We start from the raw sequence: 22,371 nt of genomic DNA on the forward strand, positions 1-22,371 counted from the left end.
CCTTGGTTCTGGTATTCCTTCTCCACTGACAGCAAAGCATTGGACAAATCCCCCACATTTATAACAAGCTGCAGCAAAAGGCAGAGAAGAAGAGTTAGCCAAAGTGGGAGTTAACAAAAGAAGTCAACAATAAAAAGTAAAGCATAATAATAAGTAAAGCAAGACAACAGCTGCAACACAAGCAAAGAAAAGCTAAAACAAGAAAAAGAAAAGTTAAAAGTAGAGGCTAACCTTCTGCAAATCATGGCAGGCAATAGCACTGGAAAGCTGACTGAGCTGCGCGTAGAATCCGCAGGGAGACGAACCCCCTGAGTCAGGCGGTAACCTAGAGTACCATCCTTCTGAGGGTCGTCTACAAATAAAGACTCATCAGCCCTCACATTCATCAAAAGCCGAAAAGGAGCGTTCTCAGCTCCAGAAGGGAAGAGTATGGGGCGCAGATAAATGTCAATAGGGACCTCAGCAAACACAATGGCCCTAGTAGGGCAGAAAGTCCCTCCAGCAGAGAGAGAGGACGCAGAAAGAGGATTCTCAAAGGCATCACCCAAGAACTGGTGAACGCAACGGTTAAGCTCACTGGAGTTCTGAGTATCTCCCCCACCAACGTTCACACCTGGGTGCCCAGTATTGGCAGACGTGGAAGCAAAAGGATCAGGACCAGGAGAAGTGCGAGCCTTTTTCGTCTCAAGCTCATCCCCAGCAGGGGCAGAAGACATGGGATCGTCCTCTAGGTCAATCACTGCACGATCCTGCTGGAGAGAGCTCGCAGCTCGAGAGAGCCCACCTCGGGTGGCGCTTCGGAGCAGCCCCCTCAGCCCGTAGGGATGCGGCGGAATTCTTGGAAGCTCCATGACAGATTCAACAGGGAGCTGAAAATCAGTAACTGCAACAGAAGGGACTGCAGCGTCCTTAGCAGCGTTATCAACAGTAGAAGTAGGATAGAGCAGAACATGCTCAGTAGAGAACACGAGTTTTTCACCCGTAGCTGTGGTCTCAATCCCCTCAGAGGGAAATTGGAGAACATTGTCAGCAAAGTCATCGGCAGTAGTGTTTTGGGTGTTTTTGTCCCTTGGGAGAGTTACAACTCGAAGACTGGTCCGAAGGGCTTCTGTACCTGCAAAATCAACGGAGACACCGTTTGCGTGGTGCTCCGCCTCCAACGCTCAAGTTAGTAACTTGAAGGAGAGAAAAAGGTGCGGAAATTTAGGTGGGGATCTGCTAGGCTTTCTAGCTCAGTTGTCTCTATCAAAGGGACAGTTTGTAATAAATGGAAAAACGTGCCCTCTAAAAGAGGGGAATCCCCCTATTTATAGGGTCCTTGGGATTTGTGCCCCTGATTAGGTGACAGAACCCTAATCAGAGATGGGCTGCGCCGTATTGCGGCTTTCTCGGGATTTGGGCCTGTGGGCCGACTTTTTCCCCCAAATATCCGGAATGACACGTGTCACACAGGGATAGGTCCACTTTGGACCATCCCCGGGATGACACGTGTCACCCTCTGATTGGGCCACATGGAGGGGTAAAATTACCCTAATCATTTGCCCCTCACAGGTGTGACGTGGCACGCCACGTGGCATCTGTGACACGTGTCACTCTCTGAGTGGTGGTAATTTTACCGCCTAAATTTTACTATTCAACTTCTGAGTAAATTACGGGAATACCCCTTCATTTAACCTCTTTATATAGCCGTTTTACCCTCATAATTTCGTTACGCTTCACAAAAATTTCAGAGAGAACTTAGAGAGAATCTTGAAAGAGAGAACAGAAGTCATCCGTCTGAGTCAGGCGCAAATTCGAAGAAACTCAGTCGCACCAACACAGGCGGACCCGTCTACCTTCAGATATCAAATCTAAAGGTACCGTCTCTGACTCTTTCAGCTCTTTTTTCATTTTTCCGCTTGTATATATTCCTTGCAATAAATGGATTCATCACCAACACACACGGCACAACCTAGGGTAGAATCCAGCCGTTCACCAGGGACGGCTGAGTCTAGGACTGGTAGTGCCGTCTCAGGGTGTTGGGACCACCCTCATGCTTGGATTCCGACCATTTGCGCGTCTGTGCAGGACACAATGGCTCGGACTATGCAGACGGCACAAGATCCAGATTACAGAAGCGATGGCTCAGGCGACCAAACGCCTGAGGGGGAGACGTCTGGCCCTGGACACCAGACGGCTCCGGAGAGATCCCCTCCGCGTGGCCCCCCAACTCCTCCTGATTCCTTTTTGGAGGAATGCGACCAAAGCGGGGAGGAGGTCAACGACCAAGGCGGTGAGGAGGCCGCCTCAGCTTCCATTTCTTTATCTGGGGAGGAGACGGGAAGTGGTCTTGACGTCTCTTCCTCTGAAAGCAGCGATGATCTTCCCCCGTTTGGGGATAGCGAGGAAGAAGAGAGGAAGACGTGGAAGGAGAAAGATGATCCCTTTAAAATCCACGTCTCCTCAAAAGACATTGACCTTATGGAAAAAGGTCTTAAAAATTTTTTGAAGATGCACCCAATGGGAAACGGGTGGAAAATAAGGGTGCCTCCCCAGACGGCACCATTTCCTGGGAAGACACTGAACGCAACGCAAACGGCTACTTCGGTTGTTACGAAGCGACGTTCAAGGCGGGTCTTCGCTTCCCCCTTCACCAGGCGGTGAAGGCAATTTTGAGAGGCTATGGCCTCGGAGTCTGGCAACTTACCCCCAATTCTTGGGCAAATATTTTAGGGTATGTTGCCGCCTGTGAATTCCAAGGGGTTCACCCCGGCTGGGAAGCATTCGCCAAGATGCACTATCTCAGCCGCAGTCCAGGCGGGTACAGAGCGTGGTATACTCTGACCACGTTCCCCCAATACATGATGACCTTGGATAAGGTCTCCAAATTTGACGGCTGGAAGCACAGGTTCTACCTGTGCACGGCTCCCACCAAGCGAGAGAACTACGAGCTCCGTCAGTACAATAAGAAGCTCGACCTTATGGGTCGGAAGTGTTGTCTTCCTCGAATCCCGGATGAGGACTTCGACAAAATAATTGAGGCTGATCTCTTCGGCCTCACAGACGCGACCCTGTCAACCGGGGAAACAATAAAGGTTCCAAAGAACTGGATCCCCAAAAGCGCCTGGCTCAGGGACGAGTGCTTCCTAGCCGCCTGCGGGCTAGGGCACATGTTTGATAGACGTATGCGCCTGAATTACTTCCGTCTGTAGTACTTTTGTGTCGGAAATATATTTCTTGATAATGTTCTAACTGTTTTCCCGTCTGATCTTGCAGAAGAAGCATTAAACATGTTGCCTGAAGAGAAGACCCCCAAGCGGTCCTCAGCACAGATCCGCCGAGACTTGGCGGAGGCCCAGGCGCGAGACCTCAGGGCCAAGGTAAACGCCTGACCTGTTTTGTGAGTTTACTTTCAAAGTTTCCTCACTTCGTCTGCTAACATTAAGTTGCTATTTTTTTAGGGAGGCAAGGTGGACAAGACGTTTGAGAAGACTCTCAAACGGGCTAGGGAGGAGACCCCCGTCTCTAACCCTAGTAAGTCCTCAAAGAAGGCCGTCTGGGAGGCAAATGAGAATAGGAGGGAGGAAGGAGCAAGTGGCAGGCTCCTTTGGCCTAGATTTGGCCCTCCCTCTTCCTGCAACCGGGGGGCTCTCAACGGCTGCCAGCGGCTCTCGCCTGGCCGGCTCTGCAGGTAAGAACCCTTTTGAATCCCCGCCTGAACTGGGATGGCCGTTGCGAGTAAAATCACACTCCCAGCAAACGTCATCCTCAGACGGTCGGAACCAGATAGGCGCTGCTTTAGTAACTCAATCTGATGCTGATTGTGGTGCAGATCAATCGCCTCGCTGGCCAGACGTCCAGAAGCATGCCAGGGCCATGCTGGACGCTGTAGGCAAACGGGATAAGGATGCTATCCCAGGGATAGAGACGTTCAATCTTGAACGTATTCTGACCCTTCTGGCTGAGGTAGTCTACTTAACCATTTTTTCAATAACTTTTTCTGCCCTTTTCCCCGCCTGCATCCTTAACCTTGTTTATTTTTGTAGGCCTTGCTGCGGGTAGACGGGCTCAAGCGTCCTTACACCGGCAAACGGGATGAGGTAAGACGGGCCAAGCAGTCCGCCACAAATGCCACTGACGTTGCTTTGCACTCCTCTATAGTTAATGAAATTAAAACTAAAGCAACCCAAATGACGCAGGCGGCCAGGATCACAGAGCTGGAGTCGAAGCTGCAGGCGGCCAACTAGAGGGCTGAGGCTGCAGAGTCGGCCCAGAAGCAGGCGGAGGTGGACCTCCCTAAACTTAGGGAGGACCTCCAGAAGGCCCAAGAAAACCTCCAAGCTCTTTAAGGAGCCTCTTCAGAGAATGCTGATCTGAAGAGCAAAATAGCCAAGATGGAGGAAAAGGCGGCCAAAGCTCAGGAGAACTTCCGAGCAACCCTCCAGGTGGAGCAAAACCGTCTGGTTGCTGAGATGGTCGCCGACAATGATGCCATGATGAGGATCGCCTGGGAAGCCTTGTATCCTGGAAAGGATTATGGCGTCTGGGCTCTGGCTCACAAGTATGCTAACGAAGTCGTCTACTTGCGAGAGAAAGGTGAGCCAGAGCCGGAGTCCTTCATCGCCTGGGCTGAGACGGAACAACCTGAGCCTGAAGCTCTAGAGGCTCCAGAGGTTGAGATCATAGAGGAGGGCGAGAGGAACCAGGAAGGGCCGCCTGCGGGTCAGTAATTTCAGCGGCTGTGTGCCAAGTCTTTTTTTTTATTTTTTCTGCGGCAGTATGCCATTAAACTTGCTTTTCCGGCCTGCGTGCCGAGTATATTTTTGTAACTTTACCGGTTGTGGGGCCGTGTTAAACAATTTCCTTTTCCCGGACGGGGTCCGGTGAACATTTAATCCATGACAGTCGTTTGGCTGGGTGGACATTCAATGAATGTACCCCGACTGAGTCGGTTTTTATTATCTTGCGCTTGTGTTTGCACTTTTCAATTTCAATTTTTGCCTAACTTATCAAAAGCATGCGGCGATCTTTGCCTAACTTATCAAAAGTATGCGGCTGTCCTTGCCCCTGGACGGCTGTGTGCTTGGTTTCAAGTGGAGTTGGTTGATTGACTTGGGAACGTCTGATGCTGCAAAGAGCATGATAAGTTTGTAAGTCAATCAATCACAGTGGTGATTGCCCCAAACCAAGTGCACAGCCGTGCATTTACAGGCGTTTCCGCTTCTACCTAGACGGTAATGTCCGTCTAAGTGAAGTTCATTTAGCCATTGTACAACTCTTTTGCCCCAAACGAGGATGTGTACAATTTTAATGCGAAAAACGCTAAGTAAGGAATGCAGTCGGTAGCCGACTGATGTCCATGTACATCCGGTTTTCCAACCTTAATCATTCTTTAAGTTGTTCAGGCAGACGGCTATGAATGGCTGATTCAGCCGTCCAATCGTGGCCGCCTGCATTGGTACATAGAGTAAGCAAGTTGGCTTCTCTCTGCGACGATTGCACCCGGAGGGGTGTCGCCGGACGCCTTAGTCCGTGTAGGGACAGGCGATTTTATGGGAAAATCAGCCGACTGGCCATTGGCCTCTGGTCTTGTTTGAGACCGGCTGTGTAGCCACTAAGCGTTTTTGTGCTTAGCTTAATTATCTGGCCATTGGCCTCTTCATCAATCAGACGTTAATTCAATTTCCAAGTATCAAACTTAGAAAAACGAACATGTAACCCGTCTGAAATTCAGACGGGGTATAAGAAACTCAAAAGTGAAAACAAAAAGCAACTTCTCATTAATGTACACTTCTTGTTTACAAAAATTATTACAAAATCTCAGAAGTAGTATTTTTTCAGATTATCTACGTTCCAAGTTCTAGGCAGGCGCCTGCCGTCTGGAGTTTCCAGGCGGTAGGTGCCGTCTCTTACTTCTTCATAAATCCGGTAGGGGCCTTCCCAATTAGGAGTTAGCTTTCCAAGCTCATTGGCCCTACCGGTTGCCTCCATTTTCCGTAACACTAGGTCGTCCACTTTCAAAGGGCGCCTGTGTACTCTTTTGTTGTAGGCTCTCGTTATTCTCAGACGGTAAATCTCATGACGCAAGGCGGCATTGCCCCTGCGTTCTGGAAGTGAGTCCAATGCCAGGTGCATTGCCTCCCAGTTTGCCTCTTCATCATATAGCATGACTCGGAGAGTCGGCTCATAGTGCTCGATGGGCAAGACGGCTTCAGCACCGTAAACCATGAGAAATGGGGTTTCACCGGTTTCCCCCTTTGCGGTTGTCCAGATGGCCCATAGGACATGAATTAATTCTTCAGCCCATAAGCCACCGGCTCTTTCAATTTTCTTCTTTATACCGTCTGAGATTAATTTGTTGAAGGCTTCAACTTGGCCGTTTTCTTGGGGCCGGCCAACTGATGCAAAATAACTTGAGATCCCCTGATCTCCCAACCAAGTCTTAAGCTGAGGCGTCTCAAACTGAGGCCCATTATCGAACACCATAGACATAGGAACCCCATACCGGGTGATGATATTCTTCCAGATGAAGGAGATAACGTCTGAGGTCTTGATATTTTTTACCGCCTCAGCCTCTACCCGCTTGGTAAAATAATCCACAGCCACCAAGATATAACGCTTTCCGCCTGGAGCAGGCGTGTAAGGACCCAAAATGTCCATGCCCCATTTTGCAAACGGGATTGGGCTGTGGATGGCCGTCAGATCAGTAGCCGGACGGTGAATAAGTTTGCCAAAAATAGTGTCGTCTGGCTCTGACGGCTAGAGATCTGCCGCCTACATGGGAGGCGCAGAACCCTGAGTGCAAGTCTTCGAGAACTTCCTTCCCTTTCTCTGGGGTTACACACTTCAAAAGAGGCTTAAGAAACCCCGCCTTGAAGAGCTCTCCGTTTCTTAACTCGAAGTTTGCAGCTCGCTTTTTCAGAACGGCTGCCTCCTGTGGCGAATCAGGAAGTGTCCCGTCTGAGAGATAGGCCCGAATGCCATCCATCTAGGTAGAGCTTCGGTCTAGGACTCCAATGGGATCTTCATAAATGCTTCTTTTTTCAAGTACTTCCCAAAAGACTGACCGAGGCATATCATGGCAGGCGGAGGATGCAAGTTTTGACAAGGCATCCGCCTGGTTGTTATCAGACCTGGGTACTTGATTCAAATGAAATTCCTCAAGTGACCCAGCCTCCTCTTTGACCGCCTGAAGATATTTGATCATAGCCGGGTGAGTTGCTTCAAATGTTCCCTCATATTGGCTAACGACCAACTGTGAATCTGAGTAGGCGTCAATTTTGGTTGCCCCTGCCGCCTTACACATGCGAATTCCGGCAAGCAGGGCTTCATATTCCGCCTCATTGTTTGAGGCCTGAAACTTGAACCGTAGTGCATACTCATATCTGTCCCCCTCAGGAGACTCATAAATTACGCCTGCACCACAAGCTTTTTTTGTTGAACTCCCGTCTACATACACTTTCCAAACCTGATTGAGATTATCCGGAGCCACCGGACGGGTCATTTCCACAATGAAGTCGGCAAACGCCTGACACAAATGAGGGTTGCGGACCTGGAAGCGGCGAATTCCCCATTCTTGCCTCAAGATACAGGGGGTGAGTTTTGGGAATAAAAAAGGGCTGGCTGCTCTCCTTAATTGGCCCTCTGTACCCAAAACAGATGCGCTGACCAGACTGCGCTACACCTTTCACTGCCTTTCTTGGTTCGTAAGTGTAGGGAATATTTCAAGCATTATGATAACCCCAAACTTGAACCCCACTGTGATCATACACTATAGTACGGTGGCGTTCCAAAGGGAAAGAAAAAGAGCAAAAAGAGTCGCCAACAAGTTTTAGGAACTTGTAAACCCAAAAGACAATCCAAAAGGACCATCAACTACTCCATAAGGTCTTGAACCAAATAGGGTCCGGGGATGAGGGTACGAATCCAATCTACAAAAGAAAGGACCCGCCCTATAAAATAGGCCTCTACTTTGTTCTGCTCGTATTCATGTGCGCTTTTCGAATAACATACAAACATTATATTGAACCTACCCTGTTTAATCTATGTTGGTTGAATATTAATGCACAAATAATACTATTATTGGCGACCACTTGAATTAAAATCACATTAGCCTAAACCAAATTAATAATTATCTTATTAAGCGTGATTTCAAGTACCAATTCCCTTTAACAATCATAAAAGGTGTGATCAAGCAATAACAATAAAAAATATCAAGCAACATAATAAATCAAAATAATAAACGTGATAATAGCATGATAAGGCATAACAAAGCTTAATAATAATAGCAAGATCCTAGGCATGATACTAACAAGATTAATAACAAACCCTAGCATGTCACTAAACAATAAAGATCAAAGCTTTAAACCTAACATGGTACTAACATGATAACATGATATAATAAAGGCACCCTAAACATGATACTAGAAAGCATAAAATAACATCCTAACATGATACTAGGAATATTAAACAATAATAAGCATGCTTTCTACATTGAAAGAGAGTAATAAGATTACATACTTTGAAGCCTCGTACCTCTTTCTAATAACAAAATACACAAGTTAGTAACTTCAATGAAAATAATAAAGAATTAAAGAATTAAATTGAAATCAAATTAAATAAAGTTTTGACTAGTTTTGGACAAAACCCTCAGAAATTATCAACCTTTTACGTCTAGGGCGAAGGCAACTTCGAACTTGGCTAAGTGATACAAGATCTTGTGAATGCGGAATATTGTATGTAAAAAGGCTAGTTTAGAAATAGAGAGAGAAAGAAAATATATATTGCTTAGAGAGAGAATTGATTGGGAGAATAGATGAGAGTTGATGAGAGATCATGAAAGTTCGGACCCTATTTATAGGAAAATAGTCCGGAAAATCATAGAATTTGATAAGGAATAAAACTCCACGCTGTCGCTAACCAAACCGACCTTGTCGCCAGATATTTATCCTGTCGCCAGGCGACAGAGTCTGTCGCGAGGCGACAAATCTGTCGTTTGGCGACAGAGACAATTTTTGCGGATTTTGTTTTTATCATATATTTTGATCTAGAAGTCCAAATAAGTAATATAATATGTCGTTGGAAAGCTCTTGAAGTCTACTTTCTAATGCAATTGGAATCAGATTAAAATCTTTTGTAGATAAAAGAATAGGGACGAAATAGTGAAAGGGTGTCAGTTTTGGATAGAGTTCGTATATCTTTAATATCTTTTTCGTTATAGCTCGGATTTAATATTATAATATATCATTGGAAAGATAATTTCAAGATCTATCCAACCATATAAAATTTGGATAAAATATATGAGGCACGAAAATAATATCTGACTATCTTTGAACATCTTTAAATCCGAATAGAATTAGGAAAGTTTATATTCAAATCAAAACTCTTCATCTTATCTTTTCAAAAAAGGATAATTAAGATATTTTAGAAACTTATAGAAGATTCTAATCAATCCTAATTAGTTTAGGAATAGGATTAAACCTTTGGACCCTCCTCATGATCATTGGGTCGTAGGTAAAATCCGGTTTGGGCCCAGTTTAGTATTTTGACCATAACTTCCTCATTATTCATCGGAATTGGGCTTATAATATATCGTTGGAAAGATCTTTTCAAGCCCCATCCAACTACACCATTATTGGACCCTTATCATGGACCAAAATAAACTGAATTGGACGTTTTCATAAAATAGAAATGGTTTTCGAAAACAGAAAGAAGGATTTTAATAAAAACTAACCGCAACACTTGACTTTTCACACTTTCACCTCATTCGATTATGAGACGCAAAAGGTATTCATCATTGGGTTTGGTTTTGGGGAGACACAAATGGGTTTCTACAGTAAGTGATTTCAAGACTTTGCATTTCAATAGCCCATTTTAACATTCTGCCGGATGACTCCAAGGTAGACATTGGCCACTTGAGTGGCTGGTCGGTGTAAATCACCACCGGATGAGCCAGAAAGTAAGGCTTCAGTTTTTTGAATGCCATGTACAAAGCGAGGCCAAATTTTTCAACCACGGGGTACCGGAGTTCAGCATTTTTAAGAACCTGGCTAATGAAGTAAACCGGGAGTTGAACGCCGTCTCGCTCAGCAAGGAGAACGACACTGAGAGCATGATCTGAGACGGCTAAGTACATATACAACGTCTCCCTAGGTAGAGGACTGACCAGCCTAGGTAGAGAGTGCAAGTGCTCTTTCAGCTTCTGGAATGCCGTCTCAGCATCGCCTCCCCATTCGAACCTGGTCTTCTTCCTGATTGCTTGGAAGAAGTAAAGGCATTTATCACCTGACCGGCTGAGGAACCTTCCCAAGGCGGCCAGGCAACCAGTTAATCTCTGAACTTCCTTGACAGAACGGGGTGACTTCATGTCAATTACCGCCTGTATCTTTTCGGGGTTAGCCTCTATCCCCATTTGATCAATCAGGAATCCGAGAAACTTCCCAGACTCAACACCAAAGACGCATTTATTGGGGTTTAACATGACCTTATGCCGCCTAAGGGTGGTGAATGTTTCTCGGAGATCAGCAAGGTGATCCGCCTGTTGCTTGGATTTGACTATCATGTCATCTATGTACGCCTCCACATTCCTCCCAATTTGATTAATGAAGACCGTATTCATCATCCATTGGAAAGTGGCAGGCGCATTCTTCAAGCCAAACGGCATCACAGTATAACAGAATAACCCCAAATCAGTGACGAAGGCCGTCTTCTCTTGATCTTTCTTCCAGAGGGGTATCTGATGGAAGCCGGAGTAGGCATCCATAAAGCTCATCAAGGCGTGACCGGGTGTAGAGTCGACCAGACGATCGATTTTCGGAAGCGGGTAACTGTCCTTTGGACACGCCTTGTTGAGGTCTGTGTAGTCAACACACATGCGCCAGGTCCCATTCGGTTTCTTGACAAGGACGACATTGGCCACCCAGTCGGGGAAATTACAAGGCCGAATGAACCTGGCGTCAAGCACCTTTTTGACTTCGGCGGCTGCCGCCTGACTTCTTTCCTCGCCATGGTTTCTTTTCTTTTGCCGGATGGGCTTCTTTTTGGGATCCATGGCGAGTTTGTGGACAGCGAGATCCGGGCTGACGCCTGGCATCTCTTCCACTTCAAAGGCAAAAATGTCTTTGAATTCTTTCAGCAGAAGGTGCAAGCTTGCACCCAGAGTAGCATAAGCAACTGTCCCAACCTTCACCGTACGCTCTGGACGGCTGTCGTCCAAAACGAGATCAATATTTTCTCCAGCCGGTTGGGGACGGAGCTCGTCTGACCGTTCCCCGGTCAGTGATTGCTATTTTTTCTCTTTCTTCACCTCCACCAGCAAAGGCGCTTTTCTTTTCTTACCAACGGCTGGTGGGGAAGGGTTGGCATCCTTGACATCGTCAAGGTCTATTGGTTCCTTCTCTTGGCCGTCTGAGGCCACAGTATCTTTAACGGCTGAGAGATAGCACTCCCTAGCCGTCTTCTGATCCCCATTCAGGGAACCAACAGAGCCGTCATCCCGCTCATACTTGATGAGCATGAGAGACGGGATGATCACCGCCTTAGCTTCGTTGAGGGTTGGCCTACCAAGGATGATATTGTAGGCGGTCAACTCCTCAACGACCAAGAACCTGACGACAATATGCCGTCCCTGGCCTTTTTCTCCCAGCCGGATGGGCAAATCAACTCTGCCGGCTGGGTAGACCATCCCACCCCCAAAACCAACCAAGGGGTGGGTAACCGGATGCATGCTGCTGACATTATATTTCAGCTTCTGCAGGCACCGGAGGCTGATAATATCCGACGAGCTGCCGGTGTCAATAAGGATCCGTCCAACCAGCTGGTTGGCAACTTTACATATAATGACGACCGGGTCGTCATGCGGACGGCGGACGCTGCCCCTATCCTTCTCAGTTATGAGGACGTCTGGGAAGGTGGAGGAGGCAGACGCCTGCTCATCATCATCCTTATCCATCTTTCGAAGATGGCTCTTGGTGCCCCGGATGGTAGGGCCACCACATGAAAATCCGCCTGCTATAGTGTAGACCGGATCCTTGTCGGTTTCCGAGCTACTAGCAGGCTGGGGGCCAGCCTTGGAGGACTGTCCCTTATTCTTCTTCTTTGCCCCGGCTGGGGACTTAGAGATGTAGGACTTTAGAAGCTCCTTGTCAGCCAGACGGTCCAACGTCCGCTGCAGACTGAAGCAGTCGTTGGTGTCATGGCCAACCTCCTCATGGAACTGGCAAAATTTATTTTTGTTCCGCGACTGGACGGAACTCTTCATCGGATTCGGCTTCTCAATAGACAGCCGATCCTTCACCTCCATGAGGATAGAGTTGCAATCTTTGTTAAACTCGTACTTGGGGACGTACGGTTTAAACTCTTTCTTCTTCTTCTGGGACGGCTGGTCAGAATCACTAACCGCCCAGACTTCTTTTCTCTTTTTGCTCTCTTCTTTTTTGTTACCCGGCTGAGCGGACCGGCTTTCTTTTTGTTTGTCAGACTTCTTGGAGTCTGACTGGCTACCAGGCGAGCAGAGGTCGGTAGCCTGAATGTAGCTCTCCGCCTCTCTCAGGGCCGCCTGTAGCGTAAATGCCCCTTTGCGAACAAGGTCGAACTTAAAGGCCGACCCGTCCTTCAGACCCTTGAAAAAGTCTGTGAAAGCTACCTCGTCAGAAAGTCCCTGGATCTGTATTCTGACCAGGTTGAACCGCCTGACATATGAGCGTAGCCCTTCTCTCTCACCCTGCCTGACGGTGCTCAAGTCAAGGCTCGTCTTCTTGGCAGGAATGTTCATTGAGAAGTTGGTAGCAAACAAGAAGGCTAGCCTCTTGAAGCTATCAATAGAGTCAGCTAGCAAATTGCCAAACCACTGCTGGGCAATGCCCTTCAGTGTAGCCGGGAAACAACGACACCAGGTGGCATCGTCCCAACCTTGCAAGCACATGAGGTTGGTATATGCCATCAGGTGGTCTTCTGGTTGGTGGTACCATCATAGGTGCCCACCAATACATTCTTAACCTTGGCCGGCTGAGCCGCCTCGGTTATATTGGCTGCAAAGGCAGACGGTTGTTCGCCTAGCCTCATTAGCCGAAGCTGCCAGTCCAGAGGCTGGGCAGGAGTATATGCCGCCTGACCTCCAAAAGGAGGTGGCTGCATGAATTGGAGGCCATATTGCCCATACTGCGCCTGGGGTGCGTATGGCATTGACCCTATCATCAGCTGAGGTTCGGTGTTGACGGATTTACCGCCTGTCCAACTCTCATGCAAGGACGGAGATTTCCTTGCAGAAGCCTGCTTGAAGTTGTCTGGAAAGCTTGAGGTAGAAGCTGACTCAGACTGCTGCTGCCTCCTTCGATTGATGACTTCTCTAGCATCGAAGGTAGACGTCTTCTTAGCCTCCGGCTGGGGTCGCCGAGGCATCAAAATCTTAGACCAGTCAAGTTTTGCGGCTGCCTTCTCCTTTGGGAGAGGAGTTAGCTGCCTGTCCTTGACCGGCTTCTTCTTCTTCCCATCATTGGGAGTCTTTTTAGCCGGCTGACTCTTGCTAGAGCCTGCCTTGTTTTGGTTGATCATTGCTTTGATTTCACCTTTGAAAGAGGTCATGAATTTCATGAGCTCATCTCGGGTGACTGGGGCTTGACCTTTGGCCTTCTGGGTTTCCCCTTCTAGCCTTCCAGATGGGCGCCTGCTTGGGCCCGCCTGGTCTGCATTTTGCTCCAGTTGATCCCTGGAACGAATGGATTTAGAGATGAGAGAGCCATCCTTAGATGTGTAGGTCTCCACATCATCATCTTCATCCTCTTCCTCCTCCTCAGTGAATACCTCTGGCTGAGGCTGAGGGATTTCAAACCCTACCGGCCGAATAACCAGTTGCATGTCGTCCGGGGTACCCGTCTGAGTGCCCGGACGTAGAGAGGTAGAATTGAGAATTGGTACAGAACTTTGAACCATCTTGAGGTACTCTCCCCACAGACGGCGCCAAATGTTTTGGGTGTTTTTGTCCCTTGGGAGATTTACAACCCGAAGACTGGTCCGGAGGGCTTCTGTACCTGCAAAATCAACAGAGACACCGTTTGGGTGGTGCTCCGCCTCCAACGCTCAAGTTAGTAACTTGAAGGAGAGAAAAAGGTGCGGAAATTTAGGTGGGGATCTGCTAGGCTTTCTAGCTCAGTTGTCTCTATCAAAGGGATAGTTTGTAATAAATGGAAAAACGTGCCCTCCAAAAGAGGGGAATCCCCCTATTTATAGGGTCCTTGGGATTTGTGCCCCTGATTAGGTGACAGAACCCTGATCAGAGATAGGCTGCGTCGCATTGCGGCTTTCTCGGGATTTGGGCCTGAGGGCCGACTTTTTCCCCCAAATATCCGGAATGACACGTGTCACACAGGGAGAGGTCCACTTTGGACCATCCCCGGGCTGACACGTGTCACCCTCTGATTGGGCCACATGGAGGGGTAAAATTACCCTAAACAAGTAGCCTTTGGTTCTTCAGAAGCTTGTTCACGTTGCCTTTTGGCAGCAGAAGTCTGAGGTGCCACCCGGCCGGAAGCCGCGACAGACTGCTTCTCAGGGGAAGTAGTAGGCGCCACTAACGCCTCAGAATCTGAAGCCACCTTTCGAGGAGCAGGGCGAGTGTCACGCCTACTCCTAATAGTAGAAGACGAAGGTTCAGGCTCAGTGGGGCTAGACCCAGCACGCTCATTAGTGGCTACGGTGCCAACAACAGCCCGCAGCTCAGCGGGAGCCAAACGCGCCTCACCCTTCAGGGAACCGCATACACCTCCAGCGTATCAAAGATCTGAGGAGGGTTCTCAGGGGTGGCAGTCAAGGGGTCTTTCTAATTATCGGCCAGCCCGAGCATGCTTTTGTCCAACTTGTCCTAGCTTGAAAACACAAAATGACAAAAAGTCAAATAAGACAAAAAAAAAAGGAAGGGAAGAAAACAGAAAAAAGGCAAAGGGCAGAAAAAGCTCATCAGATCATGCGCACGACACAAACGCATGGCAGAAAGCTGCTCATTACCCACAATGTAAATGGATTTGGGCAGCCAGACCTTAAGAAACTTGGAGTCACCTGACCCCGCCCCTTGCAAAGCCTCAAAAGCCTCTGTTTCACGAGTAGGTTCAGAAGGAGAAACTGTGACCCCAGCCATGTTGGTGCGAATTTCTCTAAAGTTGTGAGGAGCAGCAAAGTTGGAAGGCACCTTCACCCAGAAAAACTTACCAGTCCAGTCCCTGAAACGCCCAAGTTTTGGGTAGGACAAGACTCTGCTCTCTTTGGGAGCAACATAGTACCACCTGACTCAGTCCTAGAGGCTGATCTCTTCAGGCTCATAAGAGACTTGAACAAATGTAGAGACTCAGGGTACCTTCGAAACCTCAAGAACCACAACAAACAAATCAGAGTGTGCAGGGAGGCAGGATGAACCAGAGATATACAGATGTTAAAAGCACGCAACAACTTCTCTAAGGTAGGGTCTAAAGGGAACCTCATGCCCTGCGATGCGAACACAGCAATATGACCTGCAGGAGGGGCTGATAGCTTAGCACCATTAGCAGGCAGAACCAGCTCGTAGCCCTCCCCAAAACCGTAAAACTTCTGCCCAACAGCAGCCAGATCCAGTCTCTCAGCGTCCTTACGCCAACTAGAATCTAAAACACAGTTCTTAGGCCCATAGCCCTTGTCGTCAAGAAAGAACTCAGTCTTGCCCTCCTCTACGGGCTGAACAACATAAGTAAGCTGGCAGTCGAAGTATGAGCGATCGCCAGGAGATTCAGCCACTCTACTTAATTGAACTGCTGGGGAAGGAGAAGGTGTTGGAGTCCTAGTATTCCCACCACGCACTACATAATGATCAAACCGATGCATGTCAGCCATGTCATCAAGCCAAGCAAAACTGTTTAAAGGCTGAACATGGGGAATAGGACTAACAAGAGACACTTCAGGGGGATTGGCCTTAACAGCATCAGCCAACACTCGATGGCGCATTGTGCGCATCCTCAGACGAGTAAGATGAGATAAGGGAATCCCATCCAGCGTAAGCACCCGCTCACAGTAAGGATCAACGAAATCAGGAAGGGGTCAACGCCGGAAAGGGTGAAATGCACTACCCTCAGCGGGACGACTACTGCCTGACCCAGACGCAATGGCAGGGGTCACAGCAGGGGGAAGGTCAGGAGGCATAACAGTTTGTAAAGGAATAGGAGAAAAAGAAGAAGTGTGCGCAGGGCGCTCACCTGAAAGAGAAGATTGGGAAGAAGAGGAACCCGATCCCGTGGCCGTTTGAGGCTCACTCATATTCTGACTATCAGAGGCATCAGACATTATGAAATCTACAAAGGAATGCAGGCCCGCAAAGGAAAGAAAAAGCAATGGGGCACGAGAAAATCAACGAATCAGTTTAGAGGCAATGATGGAATAAGTAGAAAAAAGCCAAGAATGCAAATACAACAACAAAAGAGAAAAAATGGGAATAGAGACAATTAGGAAGAATCAAAAGGCACAATTTTGCGAAGAAAAAGCAAAAAGAAGCAAAATTTGGTAAATACAAACAACAAAAGGTACAAAGTAAGTACCTTTAAGGAAAAAGTTGCAAAAGCAACAGGGTACAACAGCAATGGCGGAGACAAAAGCCCAAACAAGACGAAAGTTCAAATCTGCAATTAAGAAGAACAAAGAAGGGAAAAGTTAGCAAAAGAGAAAGACTTAAGGAAGAAAAAGCAAGTAAAGCGAAAATTAAAGAAAAAACAAAGACGAAGAAGCAGGAACTTACCACAACAATGGAGGATCAAGGACGCTTGACAGAGGAAGAACAAAGAGCGAAAATTATGAAATGCCGAAATAATGAAGAGGGAAGATGAAAAAATTAGAGGCGTAAAAAGATGTAAGTTAAAGAGGGGGACAGTGAAATTAATATGGAGTAAATAGGCAGTTAGACACAAGGAAAAGCCAAACCGCCATGTCACTTCAGTAAAATCAAACTGACAGCCCGGATTGCCAACACGTGTCCCGCTCATGCAAATGCGATTCCCGGCCAAAAAAAAAAATCTCTCCGAGAAGAGAGCACTTCAGCGGGAGTGATCGAAAATCAACTCTGCAAGCTCGTCATTTCTCAGACTTCAGCGAGAATGATCGAAAATCCTCTCTACAAGCTCGTCATTTCTCAGACTTCAGTGGGAGTGATCGAAATTCCTCTCTGCAAGCTCGTCATTTCTCAAACTTTAGCGGGAGTGATCAAAATTCCTCTCTACGAGCTCGTCACTTCTCAAGTCTAGAACAAATGTCACTGTACAAGCAATAGGGCAGTAGACTCATCAACAGCATTACCTGATCTCCCAAGCCTCCAGGGCGCCCCAACACCCCAGAGGCTTGAGGGGCTAGGAGTGTACAGGTTATTTCAGTCAGACGACCCATTGAGTTAAGGCCGATAAGGCCACACGCTCAGAACAACTGGCATGAAAAGAATCTCACGCCATCTCTTGAGGGGCTAGTTGTAGGGGATAGCTCCTGCTGAGCTATTCCTTCCAGCTGGGCTCAGTTGAGAAGAACGTTCTTAGAGGCAAAGAGTCGGCATGAGTGACCTCATACCACCTCTTAAGGGGCTAGTTGTATAGGGTAGCTCCCGCTGAACTATCGCCCAGCCCCCAGGGTGCGCACTCACTGCCGAGTAAGCAGCTAAAGAAGGGTTCATCAGCCCGGCAGAGTCAGCCCGCAGGGCTGACCAGGCTAAACTCTCCACGAAGGAGATAGTACGCCTATAAATAGAGGGTAAAGTACAACGGAAAAGAGGTTAGACAATAAAGCTATTGCACTTTCTACATCTTTCTAAGTACACTTTCTCTCTCTAAACACTTTCTAACTTAAGCTTCGGAGGGGGGTTCCTCGAGCCACCCCCGAGGGCAGTTTACGTGTGCTGCCTTGTGTAGGTAGTTGACGGGACCCAACTCACCCAGCAGAACCCTTGGATCCACACTTGGAACAAATGTACTGAACTAAGGATCAATGGAAGTACGGTTGCCGAAATTCTCAAACGATCAGGAAGTTCAATCTTGTAAGTTTACTTGCTAAATAATTTACATTTTAGAGTAAATGTGAGGTTTTGATAAGTGATATTATCATTTTATATAGTGGTTGTTATATGTTAATAATGTTATTAATTATTGATATTCAATTCATCTTCAGTTTTCTCCCAAATTCTTAGCCCAAAACCCCATTTCTAATTCTTTCTTAAGCTTAATCTTTCAAATATTGAATCTTTTAATAAACAGAGTAGTTCATTTTATCTATTAATTGATTTCTTTTAATTTTTATGTGTAGAAATGTAATTTCGCCGAGCATTTGAATGTGGGAGGATGGGAAATCCCCATCTTCTCTCTATTCTTGTTCATTAGGAGTGGAGTAGCAGTATTTTCATTCTTTTACAGCTTCTAAGAATTTCGAAAGTTTTATCAATTAGAGTGATTCCCAGGGTTAAATTTTTCTCAATACTATGTGTTTCGGGAAAAACAATGGGACCTTCGGCAAGGTCCTTTCTAGTGGGCTGAAGACTGATCTTGATCCAAGTGATAACTAGGCTGGGATTTCCTGCACAGGAAACACACGTAAACTAGCCTCGTGGGTTGTACCGAGGAAGGCCCCTCTGAGGCCGAAGTTATTACAGTGTTTAGAGAGAGAAAGCTATGCAAGAGAATTAATTGCTTGAGGCCATATGTGAATGAATGTAATGTGGGAGAAGTGAAGGCTTTAATACCTTTCCAGAATAGGAGATGTGGGCCTAAAGCCAAGTGGGCTTGCCACATTGACTAGACTGTTGGCTTGACTTGGCATGGATTGGAGAGTTGAACCTTTGATCTTGGGCTTATAATTAAATCATTTATGGACTAGGCCCAATTAGGCTAAATTGGACCCAAACAATTTGCTCCCAGACCTGATTCGGAAGCATGATGGGTTGGGTTTTGATTTGCAAAAAAGGAGGGAAGTAAATTATTTAATTAAGGAAAATTTGTAATTATTAATCCAAACTTTGGGTGATTTACTTTCATTAATCCCAACTATCGACTATTATTAAATAATCCCAACTTTCGGGGCGCATTCTTTTATCAAGTCAAATGACTGGTGACCTGTTTAAAAGGTTTTTTTTATTTTTTCCTTAAATGCCACATGTCACAATTTCATTGGTCAAAAAAAAAACAAAAAAAATTTAAATAAAAAAACCCCAGCCAAAACCCCTCCCGATTCCGGCCACTAGTAGAATCCCAACAACCACCCAAAACCACAAAAACCACCAGTTGCACCAACCGCGACCCCTAAAACCACCATCTCGCGCAAACCTTGACCCCCATTACCACCAGCAGTGCTTACCTGACCCACAATACCACTAGTAGCGCGAATCTCGGCCCCCATTATAACCATCTCGCGCAAACCTCGACCCCCTTTCACCGCGGATTCCCCCTCCCCCTGTCGCCGCTGGTTCCCCCTCCCCCTCCCTTTCGCCGCTGATTCCCCCTCATCCTCCCTCTGCTTCTCGTTTCTAATTTCCTTCCCCCCCCCCTCTATTTCTCGTTTTCGGTGGCTGGGTTTTACGGTTTCAGTGGTAGGGAACTTGGGCTTTCAGTGGTTGCGTGGGGGAATAGGAAGGGGTTTGGTGGTTTTCGGCTGGGTTTCGGTGGCTGTTAGGGAGGAGGTGGTGGGGCAGGATGGGATGAAGGCGGTTGGGTTCTTGGTGGTGCTAAGGGAGGATTTTTTTTTTTTCATTTACTGATTTTTTTTAAACTTTGATTTTATTTTTTTTTGGGACAAATTAAGTGTTGACACATGTCCAATAACCTGATGTTATAGGCGATTGACTTTTGTTGACCGGTTTTGGCCTGTTAAAAGAAGACTCCCCCCAAAGTTGGGATAATTTAAAAATAATCGATTGTTGGGATTAATGAACGTAAATCGCCCAAAGTTGGGATTAAGAATTACAAGTTATGCTTTACTTAATCAAAAAATTTGAATTTAAATAGTAATTAGTGAAATAACTGATTTGGGTAATGATTAAGGAAGTTGAACTGATACTAGGTAGTTAATTTGGAGGGAGTGTGTATAACGGCTACTTAACGAGGAGTAATGGGAGATTAAAGGCGCGGACTCCCGGAATTCCTCTTTCTAGAAATATTAAAACTGCCATTCCACTCTCTCTTTCTCCTCATTTCTTCACTAATTCACACTCCAAAATCGCGCAAAACCCTTGATTCCGACCTCACACTTCGCATTTTCCCCAAAATTAAGGCTTCAAAACCAAAATTCGTTGCTCCAAACTTGTAGATAGGCGAATTCCGCTTCAGATTAAGGTAATTTTCTTTAAATTTTCTTCGGTTTTCATTGGGTTTCTAATAACCCTTCTTTTTTCGATTTTTCTCTCAAATTTTCGAGTAATTCAACAATGGGTCGAGGTCAAACTCGACATCCTAGGGATAGAATCAGGAACGAAGGTGAGGAAAACCCTCAGCTTGCTCGCGGGGAAGGGATCCCTGATGCGCCGATAACCTCGGTGCCTCCCCGAGGAACGGGGGAGACAGGCACCTCTGGTCAGGAAGAGAACCTGGCCTCGGCGCCCTGGGAGTTGCCCCCTAGGGCCACCAAGTGGGTAAACGCCGAAGAGAACTTCGGGTTAATGACTTGCAGCCCTTACCCTTGGTGGGTGCAGAACGGGGAAGCCTACCGCCTTGCCGAACAATTGAATTTTGTACAGCATTCTGGACTGGCGAGGCCAGTGGATCTGGGTTAGTGCTCCTTCGAATCTTAATCAGCCGTACTTCTTTGGTGCCCCTAAGTGCCTATCAAATTCTGATCCAAGCATGTAGGATCTTGGCCCTGAAGAACCTAGTGTAGCTAACCATCCGAGCTATGCCCAGCTGAATCTCTTCGGGAAGAAGGAGAATCCTGGAGGCAAGGGATGATGGAAGAATGTTCCTGAGACCTGGTTTCCCTGCTCTTTCTACGCATTCTAGGAGCGCATGCTTGCTGTTGTCGTCCTTAACCAAAAGTACCGAGACTGTATGTATTTTCGGCTGGGGTCGGGGACTTTATTTTTCTTGTATTTGCTTCATACTTAAGTACTTTCAACGTTTGCTTTTAAAGTTAATTATGAGCGTCTCGGAATCAACATCGATAGAGTAGTGACGAACAACGCGCTGCAGATTACTTATTACAAAGATCACCCTCTACACCTGCACTTCAACAAACTTCAGATCACCGCTGCTGTAGATTATCTGCAGTAGAAGCCTAGGTGGGATAAGCAGGATCCTCTCTTCCGCCTATCCCCTGTAGAAGAAGAAGTTGTTATCATCGATGTCGAGGTAGCCAGGGTAGCTGAGGCTTTTGAAAGCAGGGAAGGGAATTCTGGTGCTGCATAAGTGCAAGAAGCAGCGGCTGCTGAAGACGTGAGTCTGTTGAAGACCTCGGTGAGTCCTCCAGAATTGAATAAGCATTTTTTTTTTTGGCTGAAGGTTTTATTTGATTGCTTGCTTATCCTATTTTCTGCCCCCCCCCCCCCCCATTTTCTGTAGTCTGGCGAAGGAGATGGCGGCAGAAAAAGAAGAGAAGGAAAAGCTCTTGTAATTGCCGAAGTCCTTTCGTCTGAGAGCTCTGATTCATACATGGACAATTTTGCCGAAGACCTTTCACCAAAGAAGGGCGGTGGTTGCTCTTGGGCAGTTTTCTGTAACTGCAATGCCAAATGGGGGCATCAAAATCTAAGAACGCCAGGATGGAAAGGCGTCGTCGAAGGCTCCTCCACCACCTAAGAGCCCTCCCAAGACTCCTTCACCACCTCTTGTCACCCAAGACATGGAGGTCGACCAAAGGACTCCTACCCGAATGAGGTGCTTCAAGAGGAGGTGCTGAACCAAGAGAGTGCTGCTAAGCACGTATCCCAGGATACTGCTGCCATTGGTGCAGCTGAGGAGAGTGTTGCTACTGCATCCGAAAAAGGGTTTACTGAAGACATTTAGCGCGAGGCTGATGCTTTCGTGGCGCATCAGCCCAAAGAAGAGGTTAAGGTGATCTATTTGGAAGGAGATCAAACGGGCTCAACTAAGAAGAAGAAGGACAAAACTGATCCAACCAAAGCTAATGAAGTTCCTTCGTCTTCTATTCCTTCCTTTCGAACCTTCCAGTCCGGAGATATAGGGTTCTCGGCACCCCTCATCCCTGTCTCATCAGGCGTCTGGAACATCATTTGGGGAAACGATCGGAAGGAGGCTACAGCCTACTTCGGGGATTGCTCTAACCTATGCGAGGTTGATCAAGCAAGGGAATGGTCCATCCTCTCAACTGCTGGGATTGACGAGCCTGGCAGAAAGATCCTTGATCCTAAAATTGAGAATCAAAGGCTGTAAATGCAGGTAACTTCTGTTTCCTGCTTTTTCC

This window comes from Chenopodium album, chromosome 24 (genome assembly GCF_948465745.1).
Source record: "Chenopodium album chromosome 24, dcCheAlbu1.1, whole genome shotgun sequence".
Lineage (NCBI taxonomy): Eukaryota > Viridiplantae > Streptophyta > Magnoliopsida > Caryophyllales > Amaranthaceae > Chenopodium > Chenopodium album.